Here is a 16,983-nt window from a genome sequence, read left to right as displayed (position 1 = left end):
CAGCGATAAACAAATGTCACATTTTTTTAGGGGAGAAAAAAAGCTTCTCGTTTGTCTGGAACATTTCTGGGATCTTTTATTTCAGCTCATGAAACCAAACCCATTACATGTTGCGTTTATATTTTTGCTCAATGTACATGTATCAAGTGCTACTCAGTTTAGTGCAAACATGCAATCAACACACATGGGCTCTTATCGTGAAGTCACTACCTTTGCGACTAATAAAACCAATGCAGAAACACCGTCAAAATCCTAATATGTTACAGTTATGTCTGAGCCCTGATGTCCAGCGCGTTCTAATTTACAATTACATGTCAATATGATGTTTGGGATAATGACAAGTCAATTGATGTATGCATTTCTGTAAATATGAACACAAGACTAAGCCCCTGTGTTGCATTTTAAAAATCTATACTTTATTGGTAGGAACAGGACTGTTTGAGCTCTTGATGTCACAACTGCAAAATGGATCGATACTCTGGGTAGTTTAATAGACACGAGAATCTGCAGCCCACTCAAATATATGCACAAAAATGCAATCCAGAAGCAATGTTGCCACTGGCAACAGACCGACATTGAACTATGAAAAGACAACCGACTTGCTTTGAATTGTTTTGAAACAAATACACTTTAAATCAAATGGTTTATCGTCTCCCCGTGAATTCCAATAGTCACTTATGTTTACTTAGCCGGACAAAGCTGAAAAAGAGTAAAACACCTTCAGTTTTACCCATGACTCTTAGCGCTGTACATCATCACCCACATGATGTACCTTAACACATCTCAATTGAAACTAACCTTTCTGTATTTACCCATTGGCTACAAGTGTTCGAGGAAGATTACAAATTATTGAATTTTGATGAGACAAAAATCAAGCTAGCGTGTTCTTATTCGATAGCTATAGTCAAACAACAGGTTGAAGGCTAAGTTGTTAGACGGCAGCATTTCTAAATGAATATTTAGAGTATTATCACAACGCATGTTTTCCCTAGATTTATGTTTCAGGCAGTCAAAAAAAAAAGCCAAAGCCAGCAACCAGGACAGTCAACCTAAAACCAACAGAGTATGCCAAACTTCTACAGTGAGGCAACATCAACAGGCTTTTAGGTAGTAATGTCCCCTCTACCAAGGTCAATGCTGTAACTAAACTAGGGCTCTACAGCTGACCGCACAGAATTACACAGCGCTTTACAACAGTAGTGGCAGTCACAAGGACACACCATAATGAGATCAGTTAGGCTGAACATGGCGGGACTACAATTATTTCCAACATGGTGGGTACTCTGGCTTTTCTGCTCTTAGTCGTGCTTGAACAGCCCTTCATCTGACTGGTGTGGCTTTTATCATTAAATGACAGCCCTTCAGATGATCAAAACAATGGATTCATTTCATTTTCATCTCCAAACCAAATATCAATGTAGGGCCTACACTTCACCTCAAGGTTAATAATCCATTGAGTCATTAGAATATATTTTTTGTTGTTGTTTTGTTTAAAAAAAGGTTGACTGTCAGAACTGGCTTGTTTACTGAAAACACTTTTGGCCATGTAGTGTGTGTGGAACATCCCATCGAACGGCTCATTACAAAATCACGGGTATAAATATGGAGTTGGTCCCCCCTTTGCTGCTATAACAGCCCCTGAAGAGTGGAGAAGGCTTTGCACTAGATTCTGGAACATTGCTGCAGGGACTTGCTTCCATTCATGAGGTCGAGCACTGATGTTGGGCGATTAGGCCTAGCCTGAGGTCGGCGGTCCAATTCTGCCCAAAGGTGTTCGTTGAGGTTTCGGTCAGGGCTCTGTGCAGGCCAGTCAAATTCTTCCACACCAAATCGACAAACCATTCCTGTACGGACCACACTTTGCGCACGGTGGGCAATGTCATGCTGAAACAGGAAAGGGACTTACCAAAAACTGTTGCCACAAAGTTGGAAGCACAGAATCGTCTATAATGTCATTGTATGCATGCTGTTGCGTTAAGGTTTCCCAGTCACTGGAACTTATGGGCTCGGCTCAAACCATTATTCATCTGCCACCAAACTTTCCAGTTGCCACTATGCATTGGGGCAGGTAGTGTTCTTCTTGCATCAGCCAAACCCAGATTCCACTGTCCCAAAGTCCAATGGCAGCGAGCGTCACACCACTCCAGTCGACGCTTTGCATTGCACATGGTGATCTTGGTCTTGTATGCGGCTGCTCAGCCATGGAAACCCAATGCATGAAGCCCCCAACAAACATTTATTGTGCTGACGTTCCAAACTGCGTCTGGACACAACTCGGTAGTGAGTGTTCCAACTGAGGACAGAATTTTTACGCGCCAAACACTTCAGCGGTCCCATTCCGTGAGCTTGTGTGGCCTACCACTTTGTGGCTGAGCCGTTGTTGCTCCTACACATTTCTACTTCACAATAACAGCACTTATGGTCGACCAAGGACGCTCTAGCAAGGGGGGGAGACATTTGGCAAACTGCCTTGTTGTAAAGGTGGCATCCTATGACGGTGCCACATTGAAAAAAGTCTGAGCTCTTCACTAAGGCCATTCTACAGCCAAATGTTTCTCTTCGGAGAGGGCATGGCTGTGTGCTTGATTTTAATACACCCGTCAGCAACGGGTGCGGCTGAAATAGCCAAATCCACTCATTTGAAACTTCACAAGAGCTCCATCTCATCTCCTAGGTTGACAGAAAACTGCCTTCACTCTTGCTGTAGCCTCTGCAGAGTCCAACAACAAACTCCTCCACATTTACTGGATTGGTTGAACAGTGCAGAAGAGAACCTTCCCCTTCCTCCCCAATGTAATGGCTGGAGCGGAATCAAAATGCATCCACCACAGTTTCCATGCGTTTGATACCATTCCATTATTATGAGCCATCCTCCTCTCAGCAGCCTCCACTGAAACCTGGCTGATTTGTTAAGAAATAAATCCCATCAATAAAAAAATACATTAAGCTGAGAAAAGCTGAGAAAAGCAAGAAAATCAGGTTGTAAAGTAAGGTGCCGCTACCCCCCCCCCTGTCCTCAACATCTTAACAGGCACCGTAGTCACAGCAGTCTAGGATCAGATTAGCCTTTCAGATCATAAGAACCTGATCCTAGTTCAGCACTTCTGTGACACACTGAATACAGGACCCTGATGTGTAAAAATAATGCAACAGGTGAAAGGTAAAACCCCATAATGCTTTCATACCGGTCAACCTTTTACAGGTCAGGGCAGATGAGAACAAGGGAATGAAGTCCATTTACATATCAACTCGCTCTCCCCTAATAGAATGTTAACATTACTTCAACAAATCCAACAACAAACAAAGCCTAGTCTCTCCAAATTGGGCCAAAACAGACAACGGTGCCACCAAACACCCAAATGTTGAGGGAAGACTTGCTTTGTCACCTCCCATTCTTAGCGTCACCTTTAATTAGAAGTACAAACATTGGCCATTGTCCCACTGGAGACAATGCTACAAGGCACGAATATTTCATTTAGATAAACACTTAGAAAATGGAACTTGGCAAGGCTCTGCCTCAAAATCTGTCCCAGTACAGGCTTTGTGCATGTGCAGCCAACCAGCAGCCTCATCCTGGCATTTGAGCATGGTGCATCTTGTCCCCCTGGAGGCCTTGCTGAGCAGTTCTTAAAAAATAATAATAATAATAATAATAATAATAATAATAATAATAAAAATAATAAAAACGCAGTTGTTTTTTTAAAACCAGTGTGCTAGGCTAAACCCATCCACCTCAATTTTACCTCAGTGAGCAGACTCCCTTTAAAAAGACTCATTAAAATGCAGCATGCTTAGTTACTGGTTCTCTTGAATCCCACAACCCTTTTCACACAGGGGGGGTGGGGGTGGGGGGGACTATGCACATCATGAAAAGCAACAACACCTGGCAAAGACTGTAGAGAAAGCTTCATTTAAAAAAAAAGAGTTAATGTGTCCGTTTAAATAAGGTGAAAAGATGTCTACCTCTTGTCACTCTTACTAGTCAATATTTCATGACCAGCTGCCTTTAGAGCCTAAACATACTGGCTCGGTCATATTTTCATACAAAGTTAGTGTTGCACTACTGAAATCTGGCTCCAGGTTACATGTCGTTTCAGTTAGTCAGATTACGTACCTCTACTCAAGCCTGGTCTTGGAGGGCCAAAGGGGGGGGGGGGGGGGGGGGTGCAGGTTGTCTCATTGATCAGTGTCCAGGCTAATTAATAGGGTTCAGAAGACACTTTGCTGGGGTGTTTGTAAGTGGGAAAGACATTCTACTGAATGAATCATGCCAGTTAATCAATAGAGACAGTGGGACAATGGCGTCCTGTGGATGCTGCAATCCCTCTGAACTCTCGATTAGCTCCAAACGGATTGCTTTCACAACAGCATTACTGTAAAAAAAAATGTATCGCCATTTCTACCCCTTACTAAAATACACTGAATAAAACTATACAAATATTACCATTTCAAAAGACTTCACTGAGGTGAAGATAGAAGGAAATCAGTCGATTTAAATAAATTCCTTAATCTCCTATGGATGTCACATGGCTAACACAGATATGCATCCGTTGGTCGCAGATGCCTTTTTTTTTTATAAAAAAAAAAAAAAAATCAAAGTAGGGGTGTGGATCAGAAAACTAGTCAGTATCTGATGTGACCATTTGCCTCATGCAGAGCAACACATCTCCTTCGCATAGAGTTGATCAGGCAGTTGATTGTGGAATGTCGTCTCACTCCTCTTCAACGCCAAGTTGATGATATTGGAACACATTGAGCCGGAGCATCCCAAACATGCGCAAATGGGTGACATATTCTGTGAGTCTGCAGGGCACAGAAGAACTGGGACATTTTCAGCTTCCAGGAATTGTGTGCAGATTCTTGCGACATGGGGGCCGAGCATTATCATGCTGAAACATGGTGATGGCGGTGGATAAATGACACGACAACGGGCCTCAGGATATGGTCAGGGTCTCTGTACATTCAAATTGCCATTGATAAAATGCTAAATGTGTACCAATACCCCAGCATTGGGCAATCTATTCACAACATTTACATTAGCAAACCACTCTCCCACACGACACCATACAAGTGGTCTGCCAAAATTCTCTAAAACAATGTTGGAGGCGGCTTATTTTAGATAAATGTCTATTCAATTCTCTGGAAACGTTCCTGCAGTCAACATGCCACTTGTACGCTCCCTCAAAACATGACATCTGTGGCATTGTGTGGTGTGACAAAACTGCACATTAGAGTGGCCTTTTGTCCCCAGCACAAGGCGTACTTATGCAATGACTGTTTAAAAATCAGCTTCTTGATATGCCACACCTGTCAGGTGGATGCATTATCTTGGCAAAGGAGAAAAATGCTCACTAACAGGAATATGCACAACATTTGAGAGAAATTATAAAATTGTGCGTATGGAAAATTTCAGCTCATGAAACTTGGGATGTCGAGCTTATATTTTTGTCTAGTACACACACACACACACACACACACACACACGTGTAGGTGGTGACTAATAACAGTTATGCAGATTTAATTTTCCCCCTAAGAATAGGCTCATTGTGCACGTGATGCTTTTTTTTTTTTATGACAAAGAATTCTACCACTGCAGAATTACCAACTACAATGAACTGCTACTAACATGTAAAAGGTGGCAAGATTTATTACCGCCTTTGATTCAATGAAGTAAAAAGCATTTACTGAAATAACATTAGTTCCAACAAATACTTACAGGTTAAAGTTCATTAATAAAACGTTAACTAGAGTTGCAACCCAGTGTTTTCCATTAACGCCGGCCTTTACGTGGTCAGACTATATATTTTTTTCCCCCGACTTCATATTAACTTAGCTACTTTTCATTTTAAAAGTTTAAAATTAAACTTTTTTTAAACTCAAGCTAGAATGAGAGATGTGAATCTTTTCGCGATCTGTTTATAGGATAGGAGCCTGTCGAAGCAAGCGATGACAGGGAAACGCAGTCGGTCCTGCCTCCCCGGGACAATTTGTGGGTGTTGTGGTTGGTTGCAGTACAATTTCTTTACACGGAGGAGGGGGGGAAAGCATGACGCTAGTGAATTTGCACATCCCATGTAATGCAAGTGGTACCGATGAATCTAAACCCACTTAGCCTCAATTGTTGACACATTTTACTTTGCACGTTTCATACAGCCCGCCACAGAGTTGTGGCGCAGTCTATTGTTGTCCTGAGCTTTGATTGACAAGTGTTGACTCCTTTTTTTAAAAGGTGTCCGATTGGATAGTCTCTCTCCTACGCCCCTTTTGCCATTCAAATCCTGCAATGTGGATGGATATATAATATTATAAACTGGGTGTTTCGAGCCTCGAATGTTGATTGGCTGACAGTCTTAAGCTCCTTAAATTTGCATATGCTACTGGTAGTCCTAGACTCGTTGGCGATTACCTGCTAAAAAACTATATGAAAACATTTGAAGATGGCAAATCATCACTGCAGGAACAATAGGTAGTGGAGAGCCTCATTCCAAATATGACCATTACGGCCCTTACGGAATCAAGGCATTGAAACAGGATTCAAAAAAATATTCTATGAAGTATTTCTCTTAGTAGGGAACCAACTAAATGGATTGAAAATTAACTAAATTTGCCCAAGTGTATCATAAAGCATTAACAGAATGCATCCATGATTCATACTTTCTCAAGAGGCAATGAGAAACGTCGCCGTCTGCGATGCTCTCGTCTCCCTCTGTGTAGCCGTTAGCGATGACGCTAGTGAAAACAGGCTAACCTTCTCAAAATGTTAACGACAAAGTAGCCTACGCTTACCTGCCAGAATGACGATGATTATTTTAAACTCAATCTAGTGGGTACTTGCTTTGTAAACTCAACCATTAAATGTGCGCTACACTCGCTATACAACAACAACCGCCTCTCGCTAAATGTGAATTATGAATGTTAACTACACCCATAAATCTACATTCATCATATTTTTCCCCAGACCTTCAACATGGTCTCCTGGTTTGAACATTGTGGACAAAAAAAATATTTATATATATATTTGGGGAAAAGCCCAAGATGGAATCGTGCAAAAACTGATTTTATAGAGCCCTACCTAATGATAATTTAATAAATTTAGGCTACATAAAACCATAAATATATAATAAGACCAGGGCTCTAAATAAATAGACGTGGCACTGATACTCCCAACAAAGTAAGGAACACCAAAGTAGAATTTATTTTTATTGATTGAGATAACTACAATTCATATAGGCCCAATAAAGGATACTTTTGAAGCACGTGGTGGGCTAGAAACTAATATGTAACCCTGTAAATACATGTATTTATTATAAAGAGCCATAATGTTCATACGAATACCCATCGTTGAGATTCCATTTGTGGAATATTAGGTTGCTACATTGTGTAAAAGCACCATTTCCTGTTGAGATGCCATTACATAGAAAATTGTACACTGTCTCTTTAACATCAAGTTCTCGCTGTGCCCCCAAATGTATGGATATACTGTTACCAGGTTTAGCTAGTTAGCCAACGAGATAACACGACTGAACAAAGAGGAAACAAATGGTGAACGACATCGACGCATGAGTAGTTTTAGAACAGCCCACTATGTAAAAAGCAGTCCCAGTGAGCCGCTATAGGAAGTTTAAAAAAAAATGTGCGCTCTGTAATACAGGTCAGACCTTTTGACCTGGTTGAACTAGAAGGAAGCCGTCTCCACTGTAGTAATGGAGCGACCAAGACACTAACGACTCTGCATTTGCTCGTCTCTAGGGCACTCAACACTACAGCGAATCCACATTACAACAATCATCATCTGGGAGACTCTTTCCCATAGTCGCACAGCCCAAAATAAAAAAAACTCCTGGTCACAAAGCACAATATCTAGTTGCATATGCGACCAATTTGTGTCACTTTAGATCACTGCTTAAGACTGAAAACCCTTTCAATTTAAACATTAATTAAATTTTTCAAGATAGCTGGACCATTTACGCAATTTGTTTTAACCTTGACTAGGGGGCAGTATTTTCATTTTTGGAGAAAAAAAACGTTCCCGTAGTAAACGGGATATTTTGTCAGGACAAGATGCTAGAATATGCATATAATTGACAGCTTAGGATAGAAAACACTAAAGTTTCCAAAACTGTAAAAATATTGTCTGAGTATAACAGAACTGATGTTGCAGTCGAAAACCTGAGAAAAATCCAAACCGGAAGTGCCTCGTGTTTTGAAAGCGCTGCGTTCCAATGCATCCCTATTAATGGGCTTATCAACCAGATTACTTTTTCTCCGTATTCCCCAAGGTGTTGCATTGTGACGTAGTTTTACGCATTTATGTTGAAGAATAGCCGTAGGCGGCTACATTGCGTAAGTGGTCATCTGATGCTCCCAGGGTGACTCTCGTGTAAAATACAGAGTTAGCCATTACTCTAATCGGTCCTACTGAAAAACTAATTGTCCCGATGGATATATTATCGAATAGATATTTGAAAAACACCTTGAGGATTGATTATAAACAATGTTTGCCATGTTTGACGATATTATGGAGCTAATTTGGAATATTTTTCGCCGTTTTCGTGACTTCACGAGAAATTGCCTGGAAATTGAAGAACAAACGGAGCTATTTCCCCTACAAAAATAATATTTTTGGTAAAAGGAACATTTGCTATCTAACTGGGAGTCTCGTGATTGAAAACATCTGAAGCTCATCAAATCGTGGATCATGGATCGGGACGCCTGGCTGGCTACTCCATGTACTTGTGGAAAACCCTGGTAGCGTATGGGCCAGATAATTCCACTACAGTAGGCAGTTTAGAGTTAAGAGCGGAGCATGCTGTGGGAAAAAGGAACCTCACCTTCCACACAAGCCACATCAAATCAAGGATTTTTTTTTTAAGAAATATGATTAGGTACAGCAAATGCAGATTAAGGCAATTTTCTGTGAACAGAAGAAAAAAAACTTTAATGGATTAATATTTTCTGTTTTTCAGATTGTGAAAAACAGAGTAGCCTAATCACGTTTCTCTGGTGAGTGCTTTGCAATGACCACTGACTGACATCAGTGAGTGCATCTAGTTAGTGTACAAATGCATTGTACAGAGTTGCAGATATTAGCAGTAGGTTTTGCAATATTAGTTTACACTGATAACGTAAGTCTACTTGGGTATGTGAGTTAAAGGGATAGTTCAGGATTTTGGCAGCGAGACCTTTTATTTACTTCCTCAGTCAGATGAACTCATGGGTAAAAAAAAATCATTTGTCTGTGTGCAGTTTGAAGGAAGCTGCTAACTAGCGTTAGCGCAATTGCTAACTAGCGAAACCACCTAATGTCCTTCATACTGGACGCAGATACATAAAACCGTTATGCACGAGATCAGACTCTGGGGGAAGTAGATTAAAGGGCCTAATTTGCCTGGACTAAGCAAGTTCAACAGCGTTCCATGTTCTAAGTATACAATATTTCTGAAAGAACGTTTCTGAATCAATGCTGATGCGAAACAAACATCTGCTAACTAGATAGTCAGCCACCCACTTCAAAGTGACGGCAAAACCAGCCCCTCAGTGTTTCTCAGCTAAAATGACACTATTGATCTCTTAGGACTGCAGTTAGCACTTCATGGAAGGAGCATGCAGATGCACAGGCCGTACTAGACTACGGGAGAATCATAGTTTTGTGTTGATAAGGTCAGGGTGTTCCAAAGGGCCCTTTTCAGTGTGTGTGTGTGTGTGTGTGTGTGTGTGTGTGTGTCCTTGAACATTAATGCATAGCACTTCATCACTTACAATGAGCCCTGACATTTCTTTTGTTCACGTCACAAGAGTAGCTACTCTACCACCACAAATTGGCTAAGACAACCAAGCCACACACACACACACACACACAACTTTTGCTATTACAGCACTGCAATAGTTACAGAAATGGCACCTTTTGAGAAACAGGACTAAGAAAATACAACACACACACGTAAAGTGTATGTAAGGCCAATAAAATGTGCAGTTGTCACAACGCCACAGATGTCTTAAGTTGAGGGGGCATACACCAGAGCTGTTGCCAGAGTTTAGAATGTTAATTTCTCTACCATAAGCCGCGACCAATGTTTTAGAGAATTTGGCAGTATGTCCAAACTGCCTGACAACGTTAGACCAAGTATAACCACGCCAGCCGAGGACATCCAAATCTGGCTTCACCTACGGGGGGGGGGGCACACGGACAGCTTACTGAGTATATCAGTCTGTAATAAAGCCCTTTTGTGGGGAAGTACTCATTCTGACTAGCTGGGCCTGGCTCCCCAGTGGGTGGGCCTGGGCTGCACCCCTGCTCATTCATGTGAAATGCGTAGATTAAGGCCTGATGAATTTACTTCAATTGACCGATTTCATAATAAACTTCACCTCAGTATAAAAAAAAATATATATGTAAAATGCAATTTTCTTTTTGTTTAGTATGATAGAAAAAGACACCTACTTTACCCGTAGAAAATATTTCCTTTAAAATTATGTTTTCTGAAGTGGCACCGACTGTACAGGGAAAATAGCTATGAAATGGCCTGCAGTCCGGAGCATGATTGGTATTGCACTAAGAGCATATTGCACTAAGCTTCATAGGACCTTCCCAGACGCCATTCAAGTCATACCAATGCTGTCAAAACAAATATAGGAGGCCAAAAAATGTAAAGCCTCACTTATGTGCAGGCCAATCTGTATGTATGTATGTATGTATATTTAGTTTTTTTGGTTCATCTTTCCTAACATAAAACTCATATTTGCCAAGAGAACAACTTGACGTTGATAAATGGGGAGTTAAAACATTTCTAGGATAATTAAATTGCATTGTGGGTTAGAGGCAGGGGTGGGTCTGGAAGGTGTAGGTCCTCTACAATTAAATTCAAGTAGAGAATCAGACTTGGGGAGGGGCAGAACTTCTACTTAATAAGCAAAATAATTTTACAAGCAAGTAATATTTTTTATATATATATATAGATATATATATATATATATAAAATAATTTTTTTTTAAAAGTAAGACCAAGGAGTTCTACTTGAGTGTGTGATGTAAACATTGATGAAAAAAAATAAAGCTATTGCTACCTGCCTTGACCACTGCATTAGAAGGCAGAGAAGTTTAGTCACGGCTAAACAGCATCTGCTTCATTTTGGGGGGGGCAACCACATGCCATGAGTTGAGGGAGGTCTACCATGACGCAGATACAGGTCCAAGGACACTGCGGCTGCTGGCCTTGGGTAATGACCTGCACCCACTGTGGGGAGGGACACCTTGTGGCCAACATATAGCACGAGGGCATGAGCTCCACATACCATCTACACCACAGGACTCAACCTTCCTTCACTGCAGAGAGAAAGAAGGAGATAGAGCTGGGACATTTATTTTTTTTTGCACCTTTTCTTGTTTTGACCAGTGGTGATTGTAACACACGTCCTTTTAAAAAAAACACACACATTTTGAAATTGTTCACATAAAAATTGGCCATTTTTGAACAGGAACTTGTTTCGAATTTTCGGGAGTAACATTATTCAGCTGGAACCAACCACTGTAAACTAACCCATTTCTCTTGACAGGGCTGCACACTGACATGGCCTTTGGAAGTTCACTCACTCTCATGCGCTTTAAGCGTTCTGTCAGCAGTCTTTTATTTAGAAAAGGCTAAAATGTCTGGGCTCAAAAAAAAACAGCAAGACAACCACTCGTAATCCCCTCTTATGTCACAGTATCTGTTGAAGTCATGGAAGGAACATGAGATATGAGGAAGGGAATTGCCCAAACAGCATCTTAGGCCGATGAATAACAGCAATTCTTAGAAACTTTTAGAGACTTGCAGGAAAGATTCAAAAAAGAAACTAGCTCAATTTATGCTCCCCGAACATCAACTTAAAAATAGCAAGCAAATTCTAGTTTCTATTTATCAACTACCACCTTGCCAATGAATTATTTTAAACCTATTTTTTTTCCCTACTTTGTCCTAAGCCAGCATTTCCACAAACTCAGTCTTCAGGACCCCAAGGGGGTGCACATTTTGTATTTTGATTCAAATTATCAAAGCTTGAATAGTTGATTACAGGAATCAGCTGTGTAGTGCTAGGACAAAAAAACATTTAAGTGCAACCCTTGGAGTCTGACAACCGAGTTTGGGAATCCCTGGCTTAGTGTGGCAATATTGTTCAGGGAGAAGAGATGAGACTTGAGCTAGCTACAAGAGGGAAGCACTGAACCACGCCCTCCCACCACCCCTCCCTACAAGACCAGAGAGGACACATGAGTCAGCAGCCTCCTAGTAAATATTCACTGGCCACGTTTCCAGTTGCTGCCTTGATGATTCGTAATCTATTCATGACCTTCTGACTGATTACTCACTGCAGACTGCCTACTCACTGGAAAACAAAACGCCTGAGACAATGCTTAAGCATCGACAGACACTGCTTGTTCAGTACCCAAGGTCAGATAACAACCGTGAGCACCTAGGGATGCCAACTGAGTATTTCACTGGTCGAACTATAAGAAGACCAATAAGTAACAGAATCTAACAGAAAATTATAAACCACTAGATGAAAAGTTGTTTCCCCATGTGTCCGTACACCACTTTCATGAGAGGTGTGGACAAATGGTATAACAAGATGAGTGAACTAATGTATAAATACAGTAATAACACGTCTTAGATTTTAAGAAGTTTAGACATTGAACCCAGTTAGTTTCATGTGCTATTTCTATTCAAGCGTATTCTGATTGGAGGCCGTTTAAGATTAATTATAAACTGGGTGGTTCAAGCCCTGAATGCTGATTGGCTGACAGCCGTGGTATAACAAAACCGTATACCACGGGTATGACAAATAATGTATTTGTAACGCTCAGAATTACATTGGTAACCAGTTTATAATAACGGTAAGGCGTTGCGTCATGCCATGGTATATTAGCCACCACACCCTCGTGCCTTATCGTTGTATTAAAGCATCCATGTGAGGCGTCAACCTGGAACACAGGCCTTACAATAACATGAGGGTGGGATGCATAATGTTATATTTTAATACCATAGCTAGCTATAAAAGATTGGAAGTTCGAACCAACCAGAACCAGCAATTACCTCAATAGCTGGAATATACCTCAATAGGTGTCCGCTTCACGGAGAGGAATGCCACACTGCATGCAGGGAGACGAGAGCTGCCATTACAATTAGTTCATCTTTGCCACCTGCGTTAATTGCTCGAGTAACAAATGTGCTGACCTCGCGCTGCATTACCAATCAATTGTCTCCTACATCGTGTGCTATGGGTGAATATGCACCCGTGATTTGTTATCTCGAGTCTGTGCATATAAACTAGATACAAGTACTAATATTACATGTATTGACTGTGAGACAAGCCAACTCGTGGGTACACATCTTGACATGAACCCGCATGACAATCTGCATGCCGGTATAACGTTACTGCATAGCCAGCAATTGACCCGTGGCTAATTAAAAACACGCTGCCCGTTTCAAATGGCCTTCAACGAAGCAGTAGACAGTCAACTATTTCAACCCAGGTTCCTCAGCCGACCGGTCACTAACATACATTATAGCACTGCGTTGCCTATCAAATAAGTTGACCAGGTAACTAAACCCGTGACTGAAATTTGTTTAACTAGACTAACAGTAAGCGGGTTAGCTAGTGTGGCCACGTCGTTAATATATTGTCTACGGCAGCTAACGTGACCTATTTAGTTAGCTGGCATACATTGGTTCACTTTCTAAACGTTAGTCGGCTACAATGGACTAGCTACCTGGACCAGTACAAAACATTGACTAACAACAACAAAAAAGGGCAAAAACATCATGCATGTGCAAATTGTAGCCGGCTGACGTTAGAAAGTGAACCAATACATACTGTGGATAGGCACGCTGAGATGTCCCTGCAAAAGGTTGGCTCACGAACACCAAACCAAACTAGCTAGCAAGCTTTAGCATTTGAAAGAGCATGCCGTTTTCTTTAGTCGTTTTTACGGTTTGGCTTCTTCGTTGGATACAGTAAAATATTATTTACAGTTCTTACCTTGGGTAATAAACACAGTTTTACAAAAATTTGTATAATTGACGAAAGTCCATGCAACTAATGACCGGTCCTTCTCCAAAGTTTGCAAGGTCGGGAATGGTTGGACAGTGGCGGGAACGTAACCATCCTAAATAAAGCGACAAGATAGGCAGCCAATAGCAGAGTTATCTTACTTGGATTTGTAGGATTTGGAATATTCCACTTGTCAATCAGCCCAAATAGAAGGGAGGCACATTTTAATTTGCATCAGGTGCACAGACCATGGGTCATCTAGGTCAAGGTTCCAGACAGGAAAAGAAAAACATGGTTTTTTTATATTCATGAATCAAAATGAAGACCCTGTAGCCTAGTGCAATGCATTGTTTATTTTTTGCCCTCATGTTTTTTTGTGTGTTTTTTTTTTTTCAATTTGAAGTTCCTTCTGTTTGACTAATTGAAGGGCCAATCTGCAATAGCAAACAAAGCCCATTCCCGCCACTGTTTTGGTTAACAGCTGAGGAATTCTTAGACAGATTCAATGGATACAAACACTGACCCTCCATGAAATTCAAATTATAGTTTAAACCATGTTGAGGTTATAGTGTTTGTTTACAAACAATAGTAAACAAATGTATTATGGGTTCTGATGGGGTACCACAGTTGATTTAAGGGGAATGTATCAATATTAAATAATCTATGGCTATATAATTAATTTAAAAGTTAAAATTGATGTATCAATCTCAGATTGCCCATTTAAAGCAGGGTGCAGGTGAAAGAATTGGGGTACTTTTAATTATGCTTTTAAAATGGATAGAGCCCTTGAAAAGTCCCACCACTGCATCTCTGATTTACAGCCTTTTTTAAAGACATCACAGGAAGATGGTGGCACCTTAATTGTGGAGGACCACTTCGTTGTAATGGCTGGAGTAGAATTATATGAAATACATGGGTTCCATGTGTTTTGATGCCATTCCATTATCTCCGTAATCAACCATTATGAGTGAACCTCCCCTCAGCAGCCTCCTTTGGTAGACATCCACCTGAATGTGGGTCTTCGTGGTGCATAGGCTAGTCTCAGGTAGTCTGGGTTTAAATGCAAATCGCACGTGAATTCGCAAGCAAAATGTTTCACACCTTAGACCTACATCATCGATTCTTCAATTAATTCCAGGGCCTGTTTAAAATAGCCAATCCAAATCGTATTGTCAAACGAGTGAGTGCATAAATGACATGTGTTTAGTTGTATTTATCAATTAGTGTATTTAGAGATTAATGCACCAAGTTTTAAATCGATGAAGCAGGCAAGGCTACCACCAATCCATAGTTGACCCCCCCAAAAAAACTATGGCACTTTTTTTGTCGTGCAGTTTAGACCATAACCTATCCTAGTTACGTAGGATAGGGTCTGAGATTGCGACCCTAATCATGTAAACTGGTAATAAGCTAAATAACCATCCATGTGCAGAGACCGGCTTACTTATCAGTACATGTGTCACTCCCATTGTATAGAAAAGAAGACTACAGAATATGTAACCAGTTTAACCAATACCATTGAAGACAACGCGCTGCCTATAGCCTATCAAATCCATATTGTAGTATTCACACTCGTGGCTTGGTTACCAATAAGACATGCGAAACCCAAAGATTCGCGTTCACCTGACACACATAATGTAGCTTGACATGGGTAGCAAAGAATCTAGGCGCAGATGGATTGATCTAATCGAGATATTCATATTTATGCATCGCAATTCTACACAATTAATCTCTGGAAAAAAAAAATAGACCACAACAAAAATGTAACTGAAACATTTGGCTATGGTTCTCATGCGATGAGAGTGCAGGCTACGATATCAAACAATAGCCTACAATCATATTGTTATAAAAAACTTGGAAGTCACAAAATATCGATTTCACATAGGCTAATAATGAATAAATGTCTTACCGTTTCTACAAATGAAAGTTACGGACGTCCTTAGCCAAACAATCTCTTTAAAAATAGAGAATGAAGAAGACACTTGCAAATAGGCTATAAAAAGATGAATTCGGCCTTTCTCTTAGTTCAAACTTGGAAACAGAAATCAACACATAAACAAGATAAAATGATTAAATTAAATATTTATTTAACCAAAATACAGAAATGAGTCCCTTTCAGCCAATGGATTAAATAAAATCAAAATAACTGAAGAAATAAAATGAATCAAATCATTAAAAAAGCTGGCTTCTGCCTGTCTTGCTCTTTACAGGTTCACCACACAAATACGCGACATCACTAAGTGAAAACCAATGTAAGGAGGAGGTTGTCTTTAAAAGGAAGATAGTCCTGTCAGCAAATATATAGGGCCGTATCACAGCAACGCTATACCTCTCCGCTCTCGTTGTTTCATCCATTCAACCTACACACACGAGCACGCATGCACGCGGAAGTATACCCGGAGTAGCTCCGTTTACCGTGATGAATCTCGGTGCCTGAATGTAATTGGCTATAACGCGTCCTCGTCGGTCTTCTCATTGGTTCTATTTGATGCCATTCAAAAAGATCAAGTTTTTTTTTTCCTTAATATGGAATTTGATGTCTAACAATACTGACTTGCCACATAATATCTGGCACGCAGGAATGACACAATGTCTTGCTTGATAATTAATTTTTCGTGGATTGAACAGAAAAATACGCTTTAGAATCTTGCCGTTTTATAGGTTACAGTAAGATCCTTTACCTATTGAAAGAGTCGATCATGTAAGGACACATTTCCAACACGTGGGAACATATTTTCAATTGAATGAAGTAGGCTATAATCTAAAGCCCCTCTCAACTTTTCGTTATTCGTTGAGGCATCTAAACTGCCAATTTGAAAAGCTGTGAAGTAAAGTCAATATAGCCTAGTCTACTCCGTGTGCCATAGGTCTACGATATTAAAATGCTATATCCTACAGATCTTTACTGCACATTATAAAAGCCAATATGTTGCACCAACGCAAAATAGTGTGTGGA

At 40.5% G+C, this 16,983-nt stretch overlaps 1 protein-coding gene across 7 annotated transcripts in view; it reads right to left on the bottom strand.

The window, feature by feature from the left end:
• The window catches only part of elavl2 (ELAV like neuron-specific RNA binding protein 2), a 50,817-nt gene extending 34,521 nt beyond the window's left edge, over positions 1-16,296 (bottom strand). For 3 of the 7 annotated variants that reach the window (XM_020491732.2, XM_020491735.2, XM_020491736.2), the window contains exon 1: positions 14,016-14,200. The gene's annotated coding sequence lies outside the window, so the exon portion shown is untranslated. Of the gene's footprint in view, positions 1-13,069; positions 13,156-14,015; positions 14,201-15,936 lie in introns of those variants that run through there. The other 4 variants (XM_031832595.1, XM_020491733.2, XM_031832597.1 and 1 more) reach the window with 4 other exon arrangements.
• Between the last annotated feature and the right edge of the window lie 687 nt (positions 16,297-16,983).

The sequence above is a fragment of the Oncorhynchus kisutch genome, linkage group LG9 (genome assembly GCF_002021735.2).
Source record: "Oncorhynchus kisutch isolate 150728-3 linkage group LG9, Okis_V2, whole genome shotgun sequence".
Classification (NCBI taxonomy): domain Eukaryota; kingdom Metazoa; phylum Chordata; class Actinopteri; order Salmoniformes; family Salmonidae; genus Oncorhynchus; species Oncorhynchus kisutch.
This window is presented reverse-complemented; position numbering and strand designations above follow the sequence as displayed.